A 22,656-nucleotide genomic window follows, 5' to 3' on the forward strand; every position below is an offset into this window, starting at 1 on the left:
TCGGGCATAAAACTTGTCGACCGTCGAGCGTCAACGTACCATTCGCGATTATGTCGCGGTCGTTAGTAAGTCATTTTGTGTCATGGGAACGTCGTCTCCCGAGCGGATTTGAGAAACGACAAAAATGTTTTCGTCGGCTCTGGCAAAGTCGAGGCAGGGGAGAAATAAAAACGGGAGCAATGGGAGAAAGAGGGAGAAGGAGAAAAAAAAAAGCCGAGCTCGATACACGAACGAGCTCGCACACGCTCGGCACCGTAAACGACAGCGATAATAACAGTTGCAGCTTTATCGTCACGTTCCATTAATGGAGGCTGAATCGGAAATATCATCGAATGCTTTCACGACGCTCGCAAAATCCGGGACGTGCCCTACGAGCGTTTGAGAGACTCCCGCGTCGAGAAAAATATATGGCATCTTCGATCCTCGGGGCGTTTACAAATAGCCCCTTAAAAATCCTCCTCCCGATTCGTCTCTCTCAGAGACCCGTCTTCGTCCCCTCTATAAAACTCTCGCATACTTTTACTCAATTACGCCGCTGAGATCATATCGAGCGCGAAGATAACGGCGGAAATTAAATCGCCAAATCAGCGTTAATCGTTTCGGTTATAAAGATCACGTAACGCACGTACTTATTGCTAACGCAAAGCGACTGTGACATACGTACCTACATACGACCGCATATTAGCGTCGTAAAGCTGTTTTTCGACTCTCTTATGCCGATCATTACGAAATCCCGATCGTCGTGCGATATCTTTACGAGCAAACGCACGCATTTCTCCGACGTAATTAGATCAGATATTCCACGGTGCCCGCCAGTCGTCCGAAATTACGCAATAAGTACGGTATTCCCGGATCTCCTCCAACCCAGATAATATAGAAGATTCGAAAACCAAAGCCGACCATTGAATCTTACCGCGGTAAGGGTAGCATGGCAGACGATTGGTCTCACTTCCTCTCCGATAGCCGTGTACCTGCGGTAATATCGCATTACGCTCTCGCGACTAATGGAGATGCTAATTCCATCTCCGCGCCGGCGGCTCCCTTGGAATCGGCAAGAAGGTGATGGTGCGAGTGCGGAGGGACGAGGAGAGAGGCGAAGGGAGACGGTGTGGTTCTTCCATCTCCGAGTCACCTCAATCTCCCGCAATCGTGCGGAATATCATGAATGCCGGAGTGTATCTCGATGAATGGCTGCAGTCGGAAGGATGGTATTGCCGGTACGGGGGAGAAGGGGGGGGGGAGAGAAGGGGAAGAACGGGCCATTCAGCAGATTGATTGATTTACTTCCTCGCCACCCTATCGTCGTCATGGCGCGAAACGAAAATGTTACGTTGTATCGTCTCGAATCTTAGCGACTCATTTCCGGAATAACGCGATCGATTGCTCGCGGAAGAGGGAGAAAAGATACGAAGATATCGATGGCATAATTGTCTCTCTCGCGGAAAGCTTCAAAGGAGAACTCGTCTCGGTTTCTCTGTATTTTATTTTGCTACAGTACGTTCGGCACGTTTCGCAGAATGATTGTGTTTACGTTAACTAAAAAATTGGATTTTTCCCAAAAATATAGGCAAATCGTGTTATTTACAGAGCGTGTGACATATTGCGTCGTTGTGCGCACGGCGCGTTATTGCCCGGCTTTGTTACACTGATCGAAAGTCTGCCGACCAAATTTGATGTGGACTATGCAATCAAATTCAATGTATAACAAACGCACCTTTTTCCATTAACCTTTCATACAAAGGTTCAAACGTATCAGCAAAGCTGTGCTGGGATTCGACATAATCATAATTTTTTAACGCCCCGTATTTAATAGCGCGACAGAATCGAGTTTATCTCTTGAAATTGTGTTACGAATTGTTACGAAGATAACGAAACGGAGAAAAAAAAAAACTCGGCGCGAGCGACAAGTCGCTCGATAAATTTTTTATTTAAAAAAAAAAAAATTATCACGAATCCGCCAAGCTTTTTTCATTCTGCTGTGATTAGCTTGCCCCGATTAAGTTTAACAACGCGTGATTAAGCCGCGAGCAAGATTGCGTGGGCGTTCGTCCATGTAATATTCAACAAGGTGAATCTAAGCAAGCATCGCGTGCATTCGCGTAACACCAACGACCTTAAATGTCGCCCACGATTTCGCCCCTTTCCCTCTTCCATTTCCCTTCTCTCCTTCTGTCCACTACTGGCTCGATTGCCGTTTGCTATTTTGCTTCCTTGTCCCCAGCCACCTCTTCCGTGCGCCCTTTTCCTTCCCGTCTTCATTTCTTCAATCTCGCATTATCCCACGAATAGCTCGCTTATTCGACCATCCCGAAAGTCCAGTTGTCCTCGCTCCTCAGCCAGACGCATTGCGATCGATACTCGTCTTCGTTATCTCTTTCTCTCGTGTTCCTTTCGAATCTGCGATCTTTTTATCCCCGCGAATCGTCATATATATAACTTTAAATTTTTCTTATACACGGACAATCTGCTTGTTTCCGCAGTATATAAAATTCAATCAATGTTTCCTAAATAATTGAATCGCGAGGATAATAACTAGCGATAAATCAATCGTGAAATACGCTTATTAATTTTCACGAGTGATGCTTTTAGCCAATTGAGAACGATCGATGAACACTAAGCGAGTTTGGGGATTCTTTTCTTCTCGTCTCTGCTTCTTTTCCGTTCTACTGCTTCGAGTCTTCTTCTAGAAAGCATCGAGGATTCAGTGCCTCGCAGTGCCTGTGGCGACGGCACCTTAAATTAATGATCTTGAAAGCCTAAAGCGTCGGTAGACACTCCAGAACAGGAGAATGCACTCAAGGGGTGACCGCTAGCTTCTAAGTCTCTTAGACCACGGGTAGCTCTCGCTAGCCCCGCATAAACCTCCAGCTCCGTCCAAATGTTAGTAAACTAAATATCTTATTAACCCCTTAAGCTGCCACGAGTTAAACCTTGTGTTACGCTTCATAACTTTTCGCGGTGCTTTAACGCCCTTATGGGACTAATTCGATCCACTCCTCTGTGGATATAAGTTAAATGACGGAAAGATGGGTATAACGCGATTAAATGAAAATCGATTTAAGGTTGAGCGCGCTTGACTCGAATTCATTTCAATTAACGTTTACCCGATAAGGGTAACGGCAGGTTAAAGATAAAAATTTACGAAATTATCTCTGAATGATTTGATCATAATTAAGCATTCGAGTATTTCGAAAGAAAAAAAAAAAAACCTAAAGATTTTCATGATATTCTCGTTCTCACTCGCTTGAATTTTCACGATTGCTCGGGCATGAACGGCCGTGGCAAGTTGAACCGAACTTTCGGCCCGCTGCCGCAAAACGACGTGGAATGTACATTAAGCAGTAGTACTTAAAACATAACCGACTATTTCATTAGCGCCTTGTCTCTGTGCCGACGCCTTCTCATTCGAGCGAGCACTTAAACCGCGCTCACTTTTCTCTCTCGTCCTCTCTCCGCTCGATCTTTTCTCCTTGCCACTCGGACTTTCCTTCCGACTGAGTCCGACAACTCTACCATTTTGTGCATACGTAAACGGCACTGCACTCTAGTTAACTTTACTAAGTACCGGTTTTTACTCTCATCGCCCGCGTCGATTCCCAGAAAGGGTTCCCGCGCGTATCTTATCCTTACATTTTCGAAAATTTTTAATATTTGTTTCTCTATATTTTTTTTTTGCTGCCGGAACGAAGCTATCGAGAATATAATCTAATTTAAAATTTTAATAAAACATCAATTTTTTTATATAGTTAGTTACATTAAAGTTACATTAGTTACATTATTATTAAAAGTTAATGTAAATGAACAATAAACGATAAAAGGTTTTCTCATTATTTGTTAATTAGATAAACATAAGGTATTTTTTTCTCAAAAATCGATTAATAAACAGCGAAAAATTTAGCCAGATTAATTCGATAGTAAAACACGATAAAATTCAATCTGATATTCTTACTAATGAGTCTCTCGTGTACAGTTTTTAACGAATGATAATACTTTCCGCAAAATATTACCAGATAAAAAATAGTGAATCTTAAAGATTAATTAACGCGAATAACCACATGCAATCCATTTGAGAAAACCAGCACGTTTTCACGATGAATAATGTTGTTGAAGGTAGAAATGAATATTTGTAACTATATAGTTTTCAGTTTCGCAAATATATTTAGCACGTTCATTACGAGTGTACGGCATACAGACGTCGTTAATTTGTATATACACGCGTCGCGAGATGTAAAAACGCGAGCATCGCTAAAGGACTGCAAAAGTTGTACGTTAAACGCGAAGGGTGACGGAAGGTACGGTCTTTTCCGCGAGCGGCACAACGCGGACACACAATCGATACTTTTTCATTATGACTACCCGAGGCAATTACTCCGCGTCATGGTAAAAGTGAGGTACCTAAATGTAATTAGTTGTCGTCGGCAGGGTGCTTACCTAGATGGTCCGCGCCATTGTATACGTGGTGCAATTACAATTTAATTTTGTTTCCCGGGCCCGTTATAAACGAGTGTACTTCCAGCTTCCTGCATCGAAACGAAACTCGGGCTAACTTTCATCGCATAACGCTCTAACTAGACGCTTCGCGTTCGAGTCCGGCGCTCGCCTCCTCGTACTCTCTTCCGTTGCTTCCCTTTGATTCACACGCTAATTAATTATATTTCAATAAAGCCTTATGCAATTTTCGCATTGCAATATTGCGCTACCGGTTATACCGTTCGCGCTAATGTACCTCACATTGCGACATACCTATCTGCTTCGTTATTTCCAGATTCGTATATAACGAATAAAAGGGATACGCACCTTTCGACGCCCGCGCAATATTCGTGCAGACGGTGCGCGGTTGTATCCGCGTTGAAAAAAAAAAAAAAAAAAAAAAGAAGAAGAAGAAAAAAAACAGGTAAGAATTTAACGAACCGATTAATCCCCGATAGCTCGCGCTCGAGAGTGCAACGACAAAGCGACATTAACGTTTATCGTTATTACCGGCACGGCCGTAAGTCACGGCGAAAGACCGCGGGCACTCTTTTATTGCGAGAAACGAGCGCGGTTTAAAGGTGATACGGAGAAAATGGGCCGGCACGACAGAAGCAGAATAAGAGCGGGGGGATACTGGAGAGGATGGGGAATAAAAAGCTACGAAGGGTGAGAAGAAAGGATGCTGCGCGGAAGGGGTATAACAGCACGAGCCGGTAAGGTCCAAAGTCTTGAAAAGCCGCGCTAAAATTCTTCTCCGAGAAAAATTGTTTTCCGATATTGGATTCGCATTGGCCGCGCGTGCGACGCGCTTTGCGGCAGTGCATCTGAAATGAGTCGGAGAGAGAAAGAGAAAAAGAGAGAGAGAGAGAGAGAGAGAAAGAGAAAGCGTGACGCTAAATGTGACGAGGCGAAATGACAGCGGCAACGATGCGAACGGAAATTGTCGCATCGGCCTCGCCCGGTTTTTTTTACATGACAAAAATTGCCTACGATCGCGTTGCACATTGTAATTACTTCCGATACGATTGTACGCGTGATTACTAGGTATAGGCACAGTTTGGAGGACAATTTGCCGCTGGCAATTTAGCGCGCGGCTGGTTTGTTTATCGGCTCTCTGATAACACGTTTCGTCGTTAGCGAAGTCGCACAATTTCGAATGATTTTCCCGGTATCGGGCTATAGAACAAGCTGTTGAGGGATGAATTTTCGTCGAATAAAAATTCATTCTTTCGAATGAAATATTATTCTCTTTCGCATGTTTGGCACCGGTCTATTTTGCCGACGTATATTAATAAAATAAACGCGCAAGAGAGATGACGCGAGACTCTTACCACTAAAACTAAGAACACGTTGAACTTTTCGAGTGATATTTACACGGACCACCGGGATGAAGCCGGCTATGAATATTCAGGGCAAACTGCTGCTAAACTAGGCAATGAATGAGTCGGTTAGTCTCGAGCCAAGCCGTCTCACCGTCGAGCGAGAGAGCAACGAACGGAGGAAACGGGGGAAAGATGAGAGAAAGCTCTAAGCGTGCCATTTGAAATATTCTGCGATGACTATAATATTCGCGAATCTTGTACTCTCGGAAAATTGAAGGGGGATATTCCCATAATTATAACCAGATAACTCGTAATTATATTCTTGAAATAATTCATGGATTTCAATTTATAATTCCTACTTTTACATACATAATTTACATCACTCAAGAGATATTGTATGATGTATATTGTCTTTTGTTCTTGCTGTTATTGAATAATAAAATTTTAAGACAGCGATGTTGTTTATTTTTAAAAATAAGAAGATATTTAACTTTTACTTGTGAATTGTCGAAATATCAATTAATTTTTTATTATATTTTATTAGAAGACCGCGTAAAATTGCACGGAATCAACACCTAATACCCAATAATTGAGTGAAATATGCATATAACGCTTTTTACTAGTTAGTATTTGAAGTCAAATGAGAATAGCAATTCTTGCAACGTATTTATGAGTTCTATATCATAGTGCGATCCTCGCGCAAGCCGTAAATACAATAAATACCGGCTACTACGCGTTCGAAAAAAGCTATCATATTAGAATATTCTTCAATATTCTTTACTGTTTGGGCATGAAAAATTCGATATGAATATGAATATAAAACCCGCATGAATTTATAATAATCAGATATGTTGTACCGTTACTGTTGACCTCGAATATATACGCGATTCGGCAATTTCGTCAAATGAAGCCGCACACGCGGATTAGTTAAATAACTAACACAATTGGCCGGGTCAAAGAATCGTTTATAAAGCATGTTAAAAGGAAGAGTCGTGGTCGAGTATGCTCTTGGATAGCCTTAAAGGGGCCAACTGTTGCAATGGACGTGCAAAAAGTCGACTGCGAGCGTGCCGCTTGGCTTCGAAGTCTCAGCTCCGCCCAGGTGTTCCCTGCCCAAACAACGGATGCTTAAACTTCGTCGACAACCTACAATATCCTTCGCCATCCATCTGAGCATTCGTCTTGCATAATTTACACGCAGTCTACGATATACACGCGGTGTTGCGCTAAAAAAAGAATCACCGTGGTACGATACTTCACGTGCGAAATGCATGCATTTCTTCGTCGCGTTAATATGTAATATGTAATCATTCGCATTTGCGTTAGGAAAACTCATCGGAGGAAAACTATTTTGGATGAAAATACGCGATTACGTTAGATTGTGACAAATTTTGGCATGATGATGTGATGCAATACATCATATACCATACATATATATGTATACCTATGTGTATATTTTTGCAAATAGATCCTCTTGCTATATTGAAATATTTAATAATTGCTCTTTTATAGAAATGTCACAAGGGGCAAAAAAAGAGCGAGGCGTATTCTTAAAAAAAAAAAAAAAAAAAACGATTCCAGCAAACGCCGTATTTTCTTTATTGGCCTCACGTCTAGTCGTCCGTTTCGGATTCTTTCGTAAGAAGCCGAAATATTCCTTATTCCAGGTAAATCCTACTCTTTGCTCAGAACGAGTTTCCGTGGAGATATCATAGTCCCTACTTTCACAGATCTTGCATTTTTCTCCCTATCCCCGCGCTAACAGCCGTGGTTACATTTACGAGTGCGATGCTAGAGTCGCTTCTTTTTCTCGAGGCTCGAGGTAAGAGAAAAACGTTCGTTATGATTTCAGTGAGATACTGAGAAGAGAAATTCGAAGAAAGATTGGAAAAGTTTTTTTCCCGACGCTGATACAATTATCGTCTTCTTGAAGAAACCGGTTCGCTAAAGTTACAACATAGATTCGTCCCAAGAGAGATCTATAAATGTAAAGATTTCGTCCATGTAAGAATTCTTTTTAATCGTAGGAAAGCGCGATACCGAGATGACCGACCACCAGGCTTTATACTTATTCGAGTGTGTTTTCAGGGGGAATAATCTCCCCTTCGCATTTCCCGCCCTTTCGCCCTCAAACTCGCTCGCCTCGAGCTGGCTAACGCATAGGGGGAATCGCGATCACGTTTGGTGTTGCGGTCACGTTCGCGTATTTCGGAGTACGTGATGTTTGTGAGATGTCCACGATCATCAAGCTTGCAGTTGCGCGCGATCAGCGAGCGTCGAGGAATCTCCGGAAATTTCATTACACGCGCGGAAATAGCAAATTTATCGGGCATCGAATATCGCGCTTGAGATCTTCCCGCGGGATAACAGAAAGCGATTTCGACTGAAAAAAAAAGGTAGTCATTTATCTCCGAGATCGTATCGGAGAATGGGTAGACTCTGACATTATCGAAGCTTCCTTTAATCCCATTAGGATTTACGACTTTTACGGGATCTCATTATGGATGCAACTAATTGCCGGTGGGATAAAGCCTTCTTTCATGGATCGTATAACTGATTCGAGAGGCCACGAGGGAAAGGCACCCATCGAACTTCTGAATTCTCATTGTCCCGTTTGAGCCTACAGCGTTCAGACGATGCGCCCGTAACTCTTCCCCATTTTGCCCTTTTTATTCCTTAAATAATTGTATACCTGTTACACGCATCGTTGATAAAAAGAAATGACAAAGAGTAATGAAGAAGGTAGAAGATGCTCTTTGAAGATCCATCTAAAGCCGTGATAAAATTTAAAAGCGCAATTTTAGCAGCATTACACATGTACGCACACAAGACACTGTAATACAGTACGTTAAAAGCATACGAAAAATGGCCATGCCGGAATATCGTTTTTCGATATGCAAAATTTGTCGCTCTTTTGCCCGAGGTCTCATTCGCTACGAGCTGGAAACGGGAGTTTAATTTGCGCTTTCTGAGTCGACGACGACATATCGTGCGATGAGGTCAACGTTGGAGTTTGGATGCACGATGCGTATAAAATGCATTCGTAAAAGGAGTTGAGCAGCGGTACTCGTGCTCCGTGCCCCGAATCCCGTTTCTCTCCGTGGTATTTCCGCACTCGGATTTCCGGCGCACACAGTAAATTCTTCACTTTGGGAATATGAAATCTCTCGCGTTTATATACGCGCGCACGCACACTCATGCCGGCTAGACGGACTGGCTCTTCTTCTCGTACTTAGGGGGCCGCGACCGAGATACAAGTCAGATAAGACCGACGGAACGATATTTTCCTAGTGGGCACCTTGCCAGAAGCTTGCGGCTAGGGTGAAGATTAGCGCAACCTTGGTAACGACCTTATAAAACACCGAACTCAGCCGACGTACGCCGAAAATATTGCCTCGCAAATTGAAAGGTACGGCAGAGGCGTGCTCCAGCTTCTGCTTTTCCGTCTCTCCTCATCCGCTATCTCCCCTTTCCTCGCCCAATACGCGTATTCTCTTTGCCACGGAGGAGAATAAATTCGCTCACGAAAGCGCGTCGCGAGAGGAAGTTCCGCTCGAAGATTTCGCTGAATAGTACTATGTTCCGCGAACAAAGTCTTCGCAAAGTTTCACGAGGATCAATGGGCGCGACTGTTTTCTCGATCGTATAAGATTAGAGAACAACGTAATAGGTTTATGCAATCACATACTTAACTCTATTATTCCAAAAGAAAAAGAAGTCGACTCCTTTCTAAAAAGATAAAAATTAACTAAATAAAATACGAATGAGAATTTGCAGCGAGAATCTATTTCAATTATCAATTAATGCCATTATTTAATTTGGCTAATGTAACAATCATAATAAACATCAATCCAATCTATTTAATAGATTGAAAGAAATTAGGATTTAAAAATGTCTATAATTTTCCATTACTTTTTTTATAATAAATAAAAAAAAACAAATTAGAACTATATTACAATTTAAAAAGAAAAAAATTTTCGTTTCTCTTTCTGATATTTTATAAAATATCTACATTGGGTTTAAGGAAAAGAAAACAATCGACTATTCTAGTAAGAATCGACATGAGGCAATCTCATTGCATCAAATCATCCGTCTACTTCTCACTCCCTGTTATTGCACGCAAAGTGTTTTGATACGAGCAATTACGAACGAAAACGATGCAAATGCACTTCTCGAATACGAAAACACACAATTCCTTCCTACCCGGTAAGCGCAACACGTTACATGGGGCGCATTACACTCTATACCCTTTTTTCTCTCTCTTTCTTTTTTGCAGAATGAGATACCGTTTCTCTCGAGGGAAAGCGAATCGTTGCAGTACCCTTGAAACCATGAAGTATATTCTCGGTACATCCCTCTGCCGTACCTCGCGTAATCGACCCTTCCGAAGAGCGCGTGTGCGGGCCGGCGTAATTATTTCGCAATTTACTACCCCTCGCTGGATGTAGATTTAAAATAGCCCGTATTTATTGTACTCGTCGTCGGCGAGACGAGACACCCGAGGGAATCGTAAGCTCGCTGCTCGCGTAAACGTACGCGGAACGTCGCTCGTATAATAAGACTCTTCTCAGGGTGCGAAGGATAAAAACACGCACTCGCGAATGCAATATTTCTCATTTTCTGGCCGATATTGTCTTTGTTATAGAGCGAATAACTGTCTTCACGTCATTTCTCGCGTTCGTTTCTCTCTCGTATGTGTTTTCCGTATAGGGTGTTTCCAGAGGAAAGAAACCGCGTGTTTTGCGACAGCTGGCCTATCGTTTCCGCTGAGTGCAAGCGGAAGCTTCCTCTTCCCAGCCCCAATAATTATCGTCCGGGCGGCCGCTTTTTCTTCCGCGCGCGCGAGCGCGCATGCTGGGACTAATGTCGCGACATTAAGGGCAGATAGGGGTGGATAGGTAGATAGGTAGGTGGATGGGCTGGACTTGGCTCCGGGTATACTAGAGACGATTCGGCGTGTGCAATGGCTCGTAACGCCGCGCGCAGCGAGAGGCTGGCGATTCGGAGCTTGGCCGGCAGCCAAACGCCGCTTTACTTTACTCGACTTCGCGCGAAAAGCACGGGGGCCGAGCAAAGTACACACTGGGACAGACATATTGACGTCCTCGAAAAAGTTGTCGCGTCACCGTATATTCCACATAACTGCGACTATGCTTGCGACTAAGTTCGTTTCTGCCGGGACACTCTGTCATCTTATGCCGCGGATATCAATCCCATATCCTGCGAGAGAATATCGCTCATTCGATTGTGCTTTTTTTCGGAAATAAAAATTACATAACGATCCGTTGATATTTTGAAAAATTAGTAAAATTAACAAGATTTATAATAATACACTTCTATTTTTTTTATCAAATCTTATTACCGCGAACAAAATGAAAGTATAGGTGGGCTTGTAAAAGTTCGTATTGTTTGCGATAAATCTGAAATGTTTTGCATAAGGCAGACTATTCTCAATTAAGTAGCTTGTTCTCAATTAAGTAGCTGCTTGTGTATTATGCCAATAGGCGATCGATATGAAAAGTTCTGTTTATTAAGAAGAAACTGGGAAGAGAGGATACTTAAAATTATCTTCTGCTCTCCTTGATCTACTTAAAAATAAATATCGACCCGGGCTTAACGAGAGGAGTGTGTATCTCATTGAACTAAGAGAAGAGGTGATGGAAACAAGAGAAAGCGGATGGTGTAATCCTTCGGTTCGACAGTCTCGGAAGCTAGCCACGGACTTTTCTTTCGTATTATATGGTTCTTTTGCAGAACGCGTAGACCGTTTCTGCGGATAAGAGAATCAAGCCGGTACCTACAACGGCATTACGGAGAAAAGGTTAACGGCGCTTTAATTGGCCGGGTGCATCGCCCCGAGTTAGGAAACGGGAACTAATCCAACGTGGACCGAGACGAGCTTGACCAAGAAAATGCCCCATGGTCACTAACGTCAGGCACAGACGCGCACCCTCTCTGCACTCTCTCTGTTGTACCCCGCTTTCGCCCCCCTCCCACCGCCCTCTTTTCCCACTCGCTTTCCTTTCTCCCATTGCTTTCACTGCGAACATCCACCACATATACACACACGCTTGAGCGAAATCGTTTCTTCTGCTTTACGGTTTTAATAAATCTCTGCTAGGTAATTCGCGGTGGGTCGGGACGGACATTAAACTCACTGCTTCTACGAGTTTCGCTCATTCGATTCACTTCTCATGCCCAGGGATCCCCCACTCGATACGACTCGGTACGATACGGTAAAAATTAATGGCGGAGATGAAAGGTTATAGTGTACGCGCGCGTGTGAGTATAACAAGTATATATAAATAGAATAAAGGAGATTGATCTCTTTCAAGATTTTAAGACAGCTTTTAACATTAATTCTAGTATTTTTAAACAATACGTAATAAAATAAATATGGCCAAAAAAAAGATAATATAAATTATAACAAACTCGAGAGTTTAATCGAAAGCGTCAAATTTTGTAACATTTTATGACATATACCATATTTTGCAACATATCCATTTCGCTAAGCCCAACGCGCGTATAAGACGAGCTTTTGGCAAAATGCGCGGGATTAACGTCAATCTCCTAAAACACGTTCGTGCTGGCGTGACATATTTTCGGCTTTGAATTTTCGCCTTTCTCATGAACGACGCGCGCTTTAATCATTGGCCGATCGCGGCGAGCGATCTTCGCGGATCGCGGATTGTTTGTCAAGCAAAATTCTCGTCACGCGACGCCCGTATATGCGTTCCACCTACCTCCACCGTACAATTTCTCGGCTATCTTAATTCCCGCCGCCGAAGAAAACCGCTGCGTTGCGGTAATGTTTATCGAACATGATTTCAGCGGGTTCGCGGGGATTAGACGCGAGCTGGATTGCTTTAATGAACCCGAGCGTGTCAGCCGAACGGACGAATTTGCCGTGCGGTGCCGTAGCAAAGGTACGGGCGTTACGGAAAATGAAAATTTAATCTGCAGATCGATCCCGTCCGTAGCGTTTTGCGTAGCAATATGTCCATCGGACATTAATTCATGGTGACTTCCACTGGTGCCCTGTCATTAAGGTGTACGCGTGGCATCAATGTTTATAATACCCTCTGTTTCATTCATTAATGGCGTTGTTCTTTTTCTTTCCAGGTGAGTCATATGTCACGAAGCTACTTCATATTTATGGTACCTGAAAGCGGTGAGTAAGAGCAATTCCGAAATAGCGCTGATATAGTTGCCCGAGAATCTTTCTTACCGAAGAATACGAGAGAGAAAGGATTTATATGTCACGCTTGCTCTGTGATTCATGATGATCGTAGCGATTTTTGAAGATCCAATGAAAACAAGAATTATGATGTTTAAGTTTCGAACTTAATAAGCTAATAAACTGTCTCGCAAAGTACATATATATCGCATTATAAAGACAAACTCTTTCCGAGATACAGGAAAAGTTTGAAAGTTAGTAAACGCCACGTAACTTACGATATTTTTCATTCTGTTTACGGCAGTGGAGTTGTCAGGCATAATGGCGTAATCGTTTGTCAAAGTCGAGTCGTAGGTCTCTTCGCTCTTTCGCGAAACATAAATCCCGTGATTTACAAAAGTGACATAATACGGTAGGACGAAATGACGATTTATACATAATCCGGTACGCAATTTTCTATGCATCAACGAAAAACTTATCCCGCTGCTCGCTCCTCTCTTTCCCTCCTCTCTCTTTTTTTCTCTCTCTCTCTCTCTCTCTCTCTCTCTCTCTCTCTCTCTCTGTCTCTCCCCCTCTCTCTTTAAGAGAGCGGGTGCGCGAAGAGAATACGACGCTCTCATTTCAAAGAAAGTGGATGCAATCGTGATTTTAGCATAGTCCACGAGAGGCAACATAATAAAAGTCTTATTTCAGCGGAATAAGAATCCCTGCTCGTATCTTATTGCATTCGACGACATTTCATTATGGCGACTCAGAACACGGCATCGTGGGGCGTACGACAAATAAATGCGAATTATTCTGATACCGGATGGGACCTTTTGCTACGCCGGGAGGGGTAAAGCGGAGATGGTAACATAGATGGGAACGTAGGGAGTGGAAGCGTAAGTCGGCTCGAGAGCGAACGACTCCGCTGCGAGGGATGGTTCGTAGCCCCGGGATATGCTCGCAAAACGGAGGAGGTAGAGCGAGGAAGGTCACGAGGAGGGAGATAGGGGGTGCAAGACGATAACTCGATCGGACATCCCGAGGCGGACGATGCGATGCAATAGTTTGTATCCGGCGGAGGGTGAGCCACCTCCAATCTTGGCCACGAAGCGCCGCCGCTTAAACAGCCACGACAGAAGCCATTACTTACTACTCCCTCGTAGCCAGTGGCGCTTCGGAAGAAGAACACCTATTCGAATTATTTTCACGGATTCAACGCTTTGATCGCACCCACCGTCTTTGTTTAGAGTAGGCGTCTCTCTTTCTCTCTCTCTCTCTCTATTTTTTTTCAACGCGAGAGAGTATACGATCGAAAGATAATAAAATTAGCAATTGTTTTACAGAATAATGTTTCATTATAATAAAAGCAATCAAACTTTCATTCATTACTGCCATTTTACTGCCTAATGGCAATGAATGAGGATCGATTGCGAACCGACGTAGTTATAGGCCCCATTGGGGGATGTTCGACATCAGTGGCTGCGAAGACGGGCGGAGGAAAGACATGGACATTTAACATTCAACGCGTATGATTAGGCAGTCTGGCGGCGCATAGCGAATAAGCTCTTCTATCGGGAGGGCGAGTGGAGACTTCAGAATGAATTATGTAAGGCAAAGTACTTCATTCGTCTTGCTCCTGTTATTTGGTGGGTGTAGTTAAATTCAGCGTATTACTTGCGTTTGAAATATCGCTTGTAATTTTTAAAGGAAACGTGCCGCCGACTTGTACCCTATTCCCCCTTCCTGTCGCCGGTTGTTATTCCGTTATTTCTGTTTGGAACATACCGCTGTCGATAGAAACTCAGATCCTGAACGGAGAGAAATTTCACTGAATACATCCGTCACCAATTTCGTAACGTTACCAAGAAATCACCTTGGGATATTGCGTTTCTGCATAGCTGAATGAATTTACGTCATCGCGCGTAAACAGTATCATAACTGTCAGTATTATGATATTGAAGGTCACACCGTATTTGAATTTTTGGCTCGCTCAAATAATACATCGTTAAAGTCTGGCAAATTTCCACCAAAGCTACTCGTATGCGTCCTAAGCAAGCTGTTAAACATCCTAACCAGGAAATTGAAATCGGAGCGCTTTCACCTATTTATCACAGATACTAAACTTCTTGCCACCGTCACATACGCTGCTGATGATGCCAAAGCAAAAGTTCAAGCATATTCGCGAGTGCGAATCTATGCAAGACCGGCCGAGTATCGGGAGCTATACGATGTATGACAGATCGTTTGTGTCGGTCGTGCGGTCGGTTTTATGATAAAACGTTTACGAGGAGATAAACATAGAAGAAAGTCGTTTGTCAAGATACGCGGAAAAAGCAAAAGCAACGGTGTAGCGTGAGGAACAAAAAGGGGAGGATTTGTCGCGAAGGATGAAGCTGAACATTCAGTATAAGCGAATGTCGATGTAAGCCGTTCATCCGACAAATATTATACAAACTTACGAAACTCCCAGCATTGGCTAGACTGTACCTAGAAATTTGTTCGTTGAATACAGGGCGGATATATGTGGTACACAACAGGTAACTGCATGTTGCACCTCCGTGCATCTTTGGATAACTCTATTCGGGAGCTCCACCCTGAGAGACCTCCGATCTGTCTTAAACCACGGCAAAGCGGATGTATTTCCAGCGAAAGACGGCGCAACGCGCAAAGCCGCTGTGAGATACCGTAGGTACCGAACGGTAACCGCTCAACCGTGAGCTCGGATGACTACGGGCTTTCGCATCGGTTTCACGCTAAATAAGGAAACTGTTGCTGTTGCTGCTGCTACTACACCGACGACAAACACGTAGTGAATTTTGCAGGATGCTGAAGATAAAAGACACGCAAGTATTGCGATATACGTGTAACGCGCCTAATACGCGTCATCGTGTAATAGTGAATTTATATAATCTTGAAACGCGAAAAGCGAAAACCCCAGACTAGAAAAATATTACAGTATTATACAATTCTTTTGCTCTCTCTCTCTCTCTCTCTCTCTACTTGCGAACTCAAAATGTTATTACTCGGATATAATTAATATAAGAAATGTAATAAGAGACAGAGATTTTTTAAACTATAATTTTAAATCTAGAAACCTTGAAATTGGTGTGTCCGGCTCCCTCTTGCATAACCGCGTCCTATTCCGGAAACGACCAGGGCGCGCTTGGAGGTAACATCGGGCTAGATATTCCGTTTACATCAGCCTAAAAGGTTTCACCCGGCGGAATAATTAGGAAAGCCGCGACGAAGATTTACTAGGTAGACATCTCTAGGTGCCGGTGAGACGGCGACGGTTTAAAGCGCGACGGCGGCGGCGGGCAACGCGTCACGGGAACGTCGAGACGCTGCAAACGCCGGTTAATCGTCTTGGTTATACGCCCGGCATACCCGGACGGTAGAAAGCGCGGATTTAATTAAAACTAGTAGCCCACGGCGAACATATTTTCCGAGAGAGGATACGCCCTCCTCGTACTCGTTACACAGGCGGAGAGAGAACTCGGTGGGCGTTTCGGTTCCGGCATTCCATGCAACGCCGCCGGCCTTTTTCCGTCAGGAGATGAGAAAATGTACAAAGTGCGTCCGAATTCAAAACACGAAATACGATGAATGAAATCACCGCGGTGCGGCGGACAAGCGATTTTTTTTTTTTTTTTTTTTTTTTTTTGCGCATTTCGCGCCGCGACGAATTATTTATTATTTAGGTGCATATCGTGCATTGTTATCGAAAAATTATACGCTCAATACGTACGATAGACGCTTTTGTAATTCGATACTCAATTCATCATACAATTCGCCGTTACGGGCGCATAATTGTTATAAAATATATAATATCGCGACTACGAAGTGATAATTAGGACCAGTCTGAACGCGCGCTGGCAATTCAGATAATAATGCTATTGATTGAGAAGAACCATTACGCTTGTATATGGCGTGTAGTTATTAATGTACGATAAATACACGCCGGTACAAGCGTCTAGGTGTATTAATTAATTCCCGCGTAATCGCAAATGTACACGGTTATTCAATTTACAAAACCTATACACCCCTATTGATCCGGTTGCGCGAAACCGACGTGCATTCTTCCTCGTCCATCGTATCGTTCCGATTCAACGCTATCTCGCGCGCGATTGGATGGACTATCCGACAAAATTTCGCACAAAGCGCCCGATATTCCTCGCCATTAAGTGGACGACAATTAAATAGACGAGAGATCGCTCGCGTTTCGATGGCGCAATTCGAGCCGGCCATTTTAACGGATAAACCTTGGCGTATCGCGTACATCTCTCTTTCTCTCTCTCTCTCTCTCTCTCTCTCTCTGCGAACATCGACGAATTAGCGGACATACAATACATCGCGCGACCTTCGACTCGACGCGTAAACGTTTTACGGCCGCTGCGTCGAAATGGATGCACGCGCAATCAAGAAACGGCAGCGTTTCACAATTCGAGTTCCGCGTAAACAACGTAAATCCTTCGCCCAGGGGCTGCTATCGCCCCGGTGGAGGTTCACCGAGTTCGACGGAGTACGGGACGCAGGGCGAGTATCCTCGGGACGCGCTGATACGTCCAACCGCTGTGAAACACAAACATAAAAGTAAGATCCACCCGGTACCGGCGTCACTCGTAGCGGCACGTAACGCATAAAATCGCCGGAAAGGAGCGATATAAACGCGCCGTTTATCGCTTCGTTTTGCAGAGCGCGGATGACGCTTACTCAGAAACGCGGTTTCGCACGAGCGTGATACGAACGATGAGAATCGTGGTAACAATCATGCGATACGTACAAGTAGCAATAGCGAAGATATATGCGATCGCGATTATAAGTCTGACCCGACAATTCGGCTCCGATGGCGACGCATCGGTTGGACCATGGACATTGCGCTCGTCGCTTTTATGCAGGTTTTATGTATGTTTGCGACGGATTAAACAGACGGTTAACGATTTACAATCCCTCGAATCGGACCTTCGGCAATTCTGGTAAATAATTTAGAGATTGGTTCAAGTGAGACGGAGATTAAAAAGGTTTTAGTGTTCGAATGTAAACGAAATCCGTCGTGATAGCCAATGCATGATTTAAAGCACAGATGCGAAACTGAACCACGAAGATGTCGGAAAGCCCGAAGATACTTTAAAGATTGATAAGCTTTATTGAGACGTAGTAGCGACGTTGGGAAAACTCAAAAAAGTAGAGCAAAGTTTTATCCGATTAAAATCTGGAACAATAGCTTTATAATTTCTTTTTTATGACAAGGTACGCGCGCGAACCTTCATGTGCGATTCATTTTGACGATTATTTCTCTTGTTATCGCATAGCGATAACATTTTAATCGCAATTTAAGTAGACATTATTTACATTCTCTCCAGATGTTATTGCTATTACTCCAATGTGTAACTATTCTATAAAATCTACACAACATCTTCAGCGAAAAAGGATATTTGTCCGAATATTAAAGTCAAAATATTAAAATCATTTTTATGAACATTTTTAATTGATTCATCACAGATAACAAAGGTTTAATTCTGTTAATTTACAAATATTAATTAAGGATATCGTTTATCCATCCATAGTGAAACCGCAATTTCTATTATAATAGTATACTGTCACGTTTTAGTGAGATTTTCCCAAAGGGAGCAGTAGCAAAATTATTTATTTGCATATATTCAAAAGTCAGGAGAGATGGACGGTAAATTCTGAAGTAAATCCTGTATTCAAACTTTATATATTTAAATTCGAATGTATAGTTACGGGAGAGCTGTGAGAACGGGAGTCCTCTGGTATACGCGATGATTTTTTTCTCTATTTTTGCCAAAATGTTTTTCTGCGATATTCCCTCGCGATACGATTAAAATCACTCCCTTTATACGAGCGTGCGCTCTTATACAAATCGAAATGCTGCGCACAGTCGCGTCGGCGCGTGTGTACGAGTCCGCGGCTCTAATGCCGGGTAGCGCGACGTATTTCCATGACGAGACCGTGTGTGCCGCCTCCGGTACTTTTCGTCCCGACAGATCAATTTCCATCGCGATATTCCCGCGTCTGCCTCTCGACGAAGACACCCGCAGGTCGGACAATCGAAAACCTGACCCGAGGGTGTACGCGGATTTCTCGTTTCACGGCGTCGCCTACGCGTCGGCGACGCCGCCGTGTTTTCGGTGTCCCCGCGGACATCGGCACGTCTGTTTGTCCACTTCGGTCTCCACGGCCTCCGAGATACCCGACCCAGGACCCCCTTTCCCTCAACTATCCGAAGCTACCCCCGCACGGTCGTGTGTACGAATACGTTGCACACACAAGCGTAAGCGACCGATATATGTACGCGTATGCATATATGTATGCCGTGTGTACACATATGTACGTCTCTATCTATATGCGCGTAGATAGGTATACGCCTCCGTGCCGTGAGAGACCGTCCCTCCGGTGTCAGTTGCGCGTGTTTGCTATGCTCGCCCAGGCATGTTTCCAACTAAACTAACCTCGCCACGCCTCGTCGCATCGACGACGATGCTGTACTGCGGCAAAGCGCGCCACCCCGAATCGAGTTGTTTCTCGAGACCTGCGGATATCCACGTCTACGACGACACGGACCACTTCGCCGTCCACCGGGAAAAATCAAGAAATTCGTCCATGATGCATGGCCGTGAGAAGAAACGTCAAAGACCCGAGTACGGTACGAGTATCGCTCGCCAAATAATCTACGAACGATATCTCCAATGATATTTATTTAATGATATATAAATGTAAAGACAGTGGCTCGATGAATTGTGTGTTTCAAAGTATGGCATGCATAGCTGAATGAGAAATCTCAGAAATATCGTTGCGGTTGAGAGTCCTCTACTGAAGACAACGAGCGGTAACTTCGGCGATCCCCCAACCGACGACGGGGTTAACCGAGCGTCGCTCCGAGCAGCCTTCGAGCTTGCTTTTACATTTGCATTCGACCATCCGTCCGGTCGGTCCTTTGCCCGTGCTTAATTCGAGCAGAAAGTAGTCGAGCGAGCCGTAGTGTACAGGGACTCATAATTTCTGCTCGACGGCACCTTCAAAGACGGTGGAGAAACGTAATAACGTGGGATAAGGGAAAAGAGAGAAAGAGAGAGAAGGCGCGGGGAAGAGCAACGTGCTGAAGAAAGGGTCACCGAGAGAAAGAGGCAAATTAGGATCAGAGGGAGACAGCAGCAGATACGGAGAAATGGTTGAAATCGTGACCAAACCGCTGCTTTGATATACTTTATATAGTCCCTGCTCTGGAGGCAGGAGAGGTCCGGACCACTTTGATTACCGGATGATATACCGAAGGTTCGCGAAATGGCGATTCGCCCGACCGTGAAGTCTTCCATGAAGAGTCTTGTGCATCGATGTATGCATGTTATTTCGTTTGAAAAAGAATATAGAGATCCAACTTGTATTTTTTAATTAATGTAATATTGAAATTAATAATTCGCCGAGAATATTCCGGATTTTTTCATAGCTCGCTACAAATTGCCGTGTCTTTTCGTTAACGGCTTCTTGTCGATACCATGATTTCGCGTCTGACGTTTAAAATTCTTAAGGAAACATTTTCTTCCTGCCTTCGAAATGACGGGGCAAACTATAATTTCCTTATTTGAACATTATATAAAGCGAACCAGCCAAGATAGAGCACGGAATTCCAATATCGACAACGAACAATATCCGCGCGAGCTCCGGTGCCGGAGAGGGAAAGGAGATGGGACAGGGAGAAGCGAGAATACAGCGAAGAGAGCTCAATAACTGAGATGAATAATATCGAAGTCATCGTAACTATATATGCTTTATATAAACCGGATACGGCGCGGGGAGGATTAAAATGTCTGTATTTTTATACAGGATATTACCTACTATCAAATCGCTATCAAATGTAATCTCGGCCGAATCTGTCGCTTAATATAACGCCAAATGAGATTTCGCGGCTGTTTGTGTCTTTTATAAATGAAAAACTTGGTTCATCCGGTGTATTTACCAAGTCAGAGGTCAATTTTCAGGAAGTAGAAACCTAGATCTAAATCTAAAATCTAGATTAACCGCGAAGGAATTTAGGCCAGAAACTTCGTTCTACGAGCATCAAGATTTGTTAGAATTTCATTATTTTACGATAAAATTGTAGGGTCACGAGTAATTATTATAAAACAGATTTCTCATTTTTATTAATTCATGTGTATTTATCAATATTATTTATATTTGGCATAATATGGCCGTTTATAAATTTTGGGGCACTTTTGAACGCGATTACTAACCGTGAAACATTGCAAAGTTTGGCGGAAAGTCCGGAAACATTGAATTCTACTTGAGATGTTATCGAGTATTCACGACGCGATTTCGCAGATGACGATACGCCACGGATCCACGGTTTGATCGTCCGTCGAAGCCCGGTTCGTCGGTTAATTTTTCAAATTATTCGGAATAAAACTGTAACTGTGTTCGAAGTAGAAACTCCAGAGTGATAGCCGTAGCTCCGCAGTGATTGTCGATGCAAATACACGCTCTCTCTCTCTCTCTCTCTCTCTCTCTCTCTTTACATCCGTCCCCTCCTCGATTCTCCTCCTTCTCGCTCTCGGTCGAGCTACGGTCTGATTCCGTTAGGGAGGAAGAGAGAAGAGATAAAGCTTTCTGCGGCCTGCACCCAACCCCCCATGAATAATGCAGGCTCGATGTAATTGATCGCCCAATCGGAATGGCCTTTTATTTACTTTCCTCCGTTCCTAACCGTCCGTCCGTTTCTTCGCTCCCTCGAAAGTTATTTGACATCGCTTACGAGCGTGGAATGCGTTTTCCTCTTTCCTCCCCTTATCCTCCCCCTTTTCTCCTCCCCGCCATCGATGCGTCGCCGCACGTCTGTCTTCTACCATCATCGATGTCGATGTCGCTGCCACGCGATGATGACGTTAAACGCCACCGATATCGTGCCACTATTCCTGGACGTTCGAGAAATAGAGAGAGGGAGAGCGATTTGAGAGGTAATGTTACGAGAAACTTACATGACAGCAATCACGACGCAATCTCGCAAACGCGCTTGTTCTATAGTTGCTTCGAATCTCTGTACGCGCGGTAAACGCGTCCTTGTCCCGAAATAACTACGGCACGTAGCTAACCGTAGAACATAGTCATTTGTATGCCTTTACCCTGTAACTTTGCGATAACTATCGTTGCATCCTGTAACATCATGTACATGCTCCGTTCTACTTTGCGAAGATTTGCGGTTTCCGTGGGTGATTCTCTCACGATTGTTCGTATCGCTCAATCGCGCGCATCATATATGTATGATTGATTTCGTATAGTCGGTGAAGTGTCAAAATAAATCAATCGTAAAGGGCAGTCATCTCCTCCTTCCTCGCCCCACCTTGGGAAATATCTTCCCGATTCGGGCGAAATTGACGCGATCGTACGTCGGCGTTGCCTTTGGCGTTGCCAGAAACCTCGACGCTCACGTATTCGCCAGCGTCTAGCTATTGCTTTCCCTTGTCCTTTTCCCTTCGCTTCGCGCGAACTTGATTGCCGAAGAAGATCGCGACAAGAGCAAAGGGAAAGACCGCCGCGTATCGTATAGCCCGCAATCCCATCGGGGTTTGGGCAAGCCGATCCAGTTCGGTGGCAGAACGAGAAGGTACACGAATCAGACAGGAAAATGTGTGAGTAAAGACGAAACGAGGGAAGCGGTGAAACTGTCGTGTATCAAAGAGAGAG

General features: G+C 43.9%; 1 protein-coding gene across 10 annotated transcripts in view; it reads left to right on the top strand.

Annotated features, from left to right (window-relative positions):
* The window catches only part of Bru3 (bruno 3), a 384,657-nt gene that overhangs the window by 206,656 nt on the left and 155,345 nt on the right, over positions 1 to 22,656 (top strand). Inside the window, exon 1 of one of the 10 annotated variants that reach the window (XM_070316029.1) lies at positions 12,949 to 12,966. The exons of the other annotated variants lie outside the window; for them this stretch is intronic. The gene's annotated coding sequence lies outside the window, so the exon portion shown is untranslated. Of the gene's footprint in view, positions 1 to 12,948; positions 12,967 to 22,656 lie in introns of those variants that run through there. 10 annotated transcript variants of the gene reach the window in all.

This window comes from Polyergus mexicanus, unplaced genomic scaffold (assembly GCF_030449975.1).
Source record: "Polyergus mexicanus isolate NDT 795.1 unplaced genomic scaffold, iyPolMexi1.0 SCAF_3, whole genome shotgun sequence".
NCBI lineage: Eukaryota > Metazoa > Arthropoda > Insecta > Hymenoptera > Formicidae > Polyergus > Polyergus mexicanus.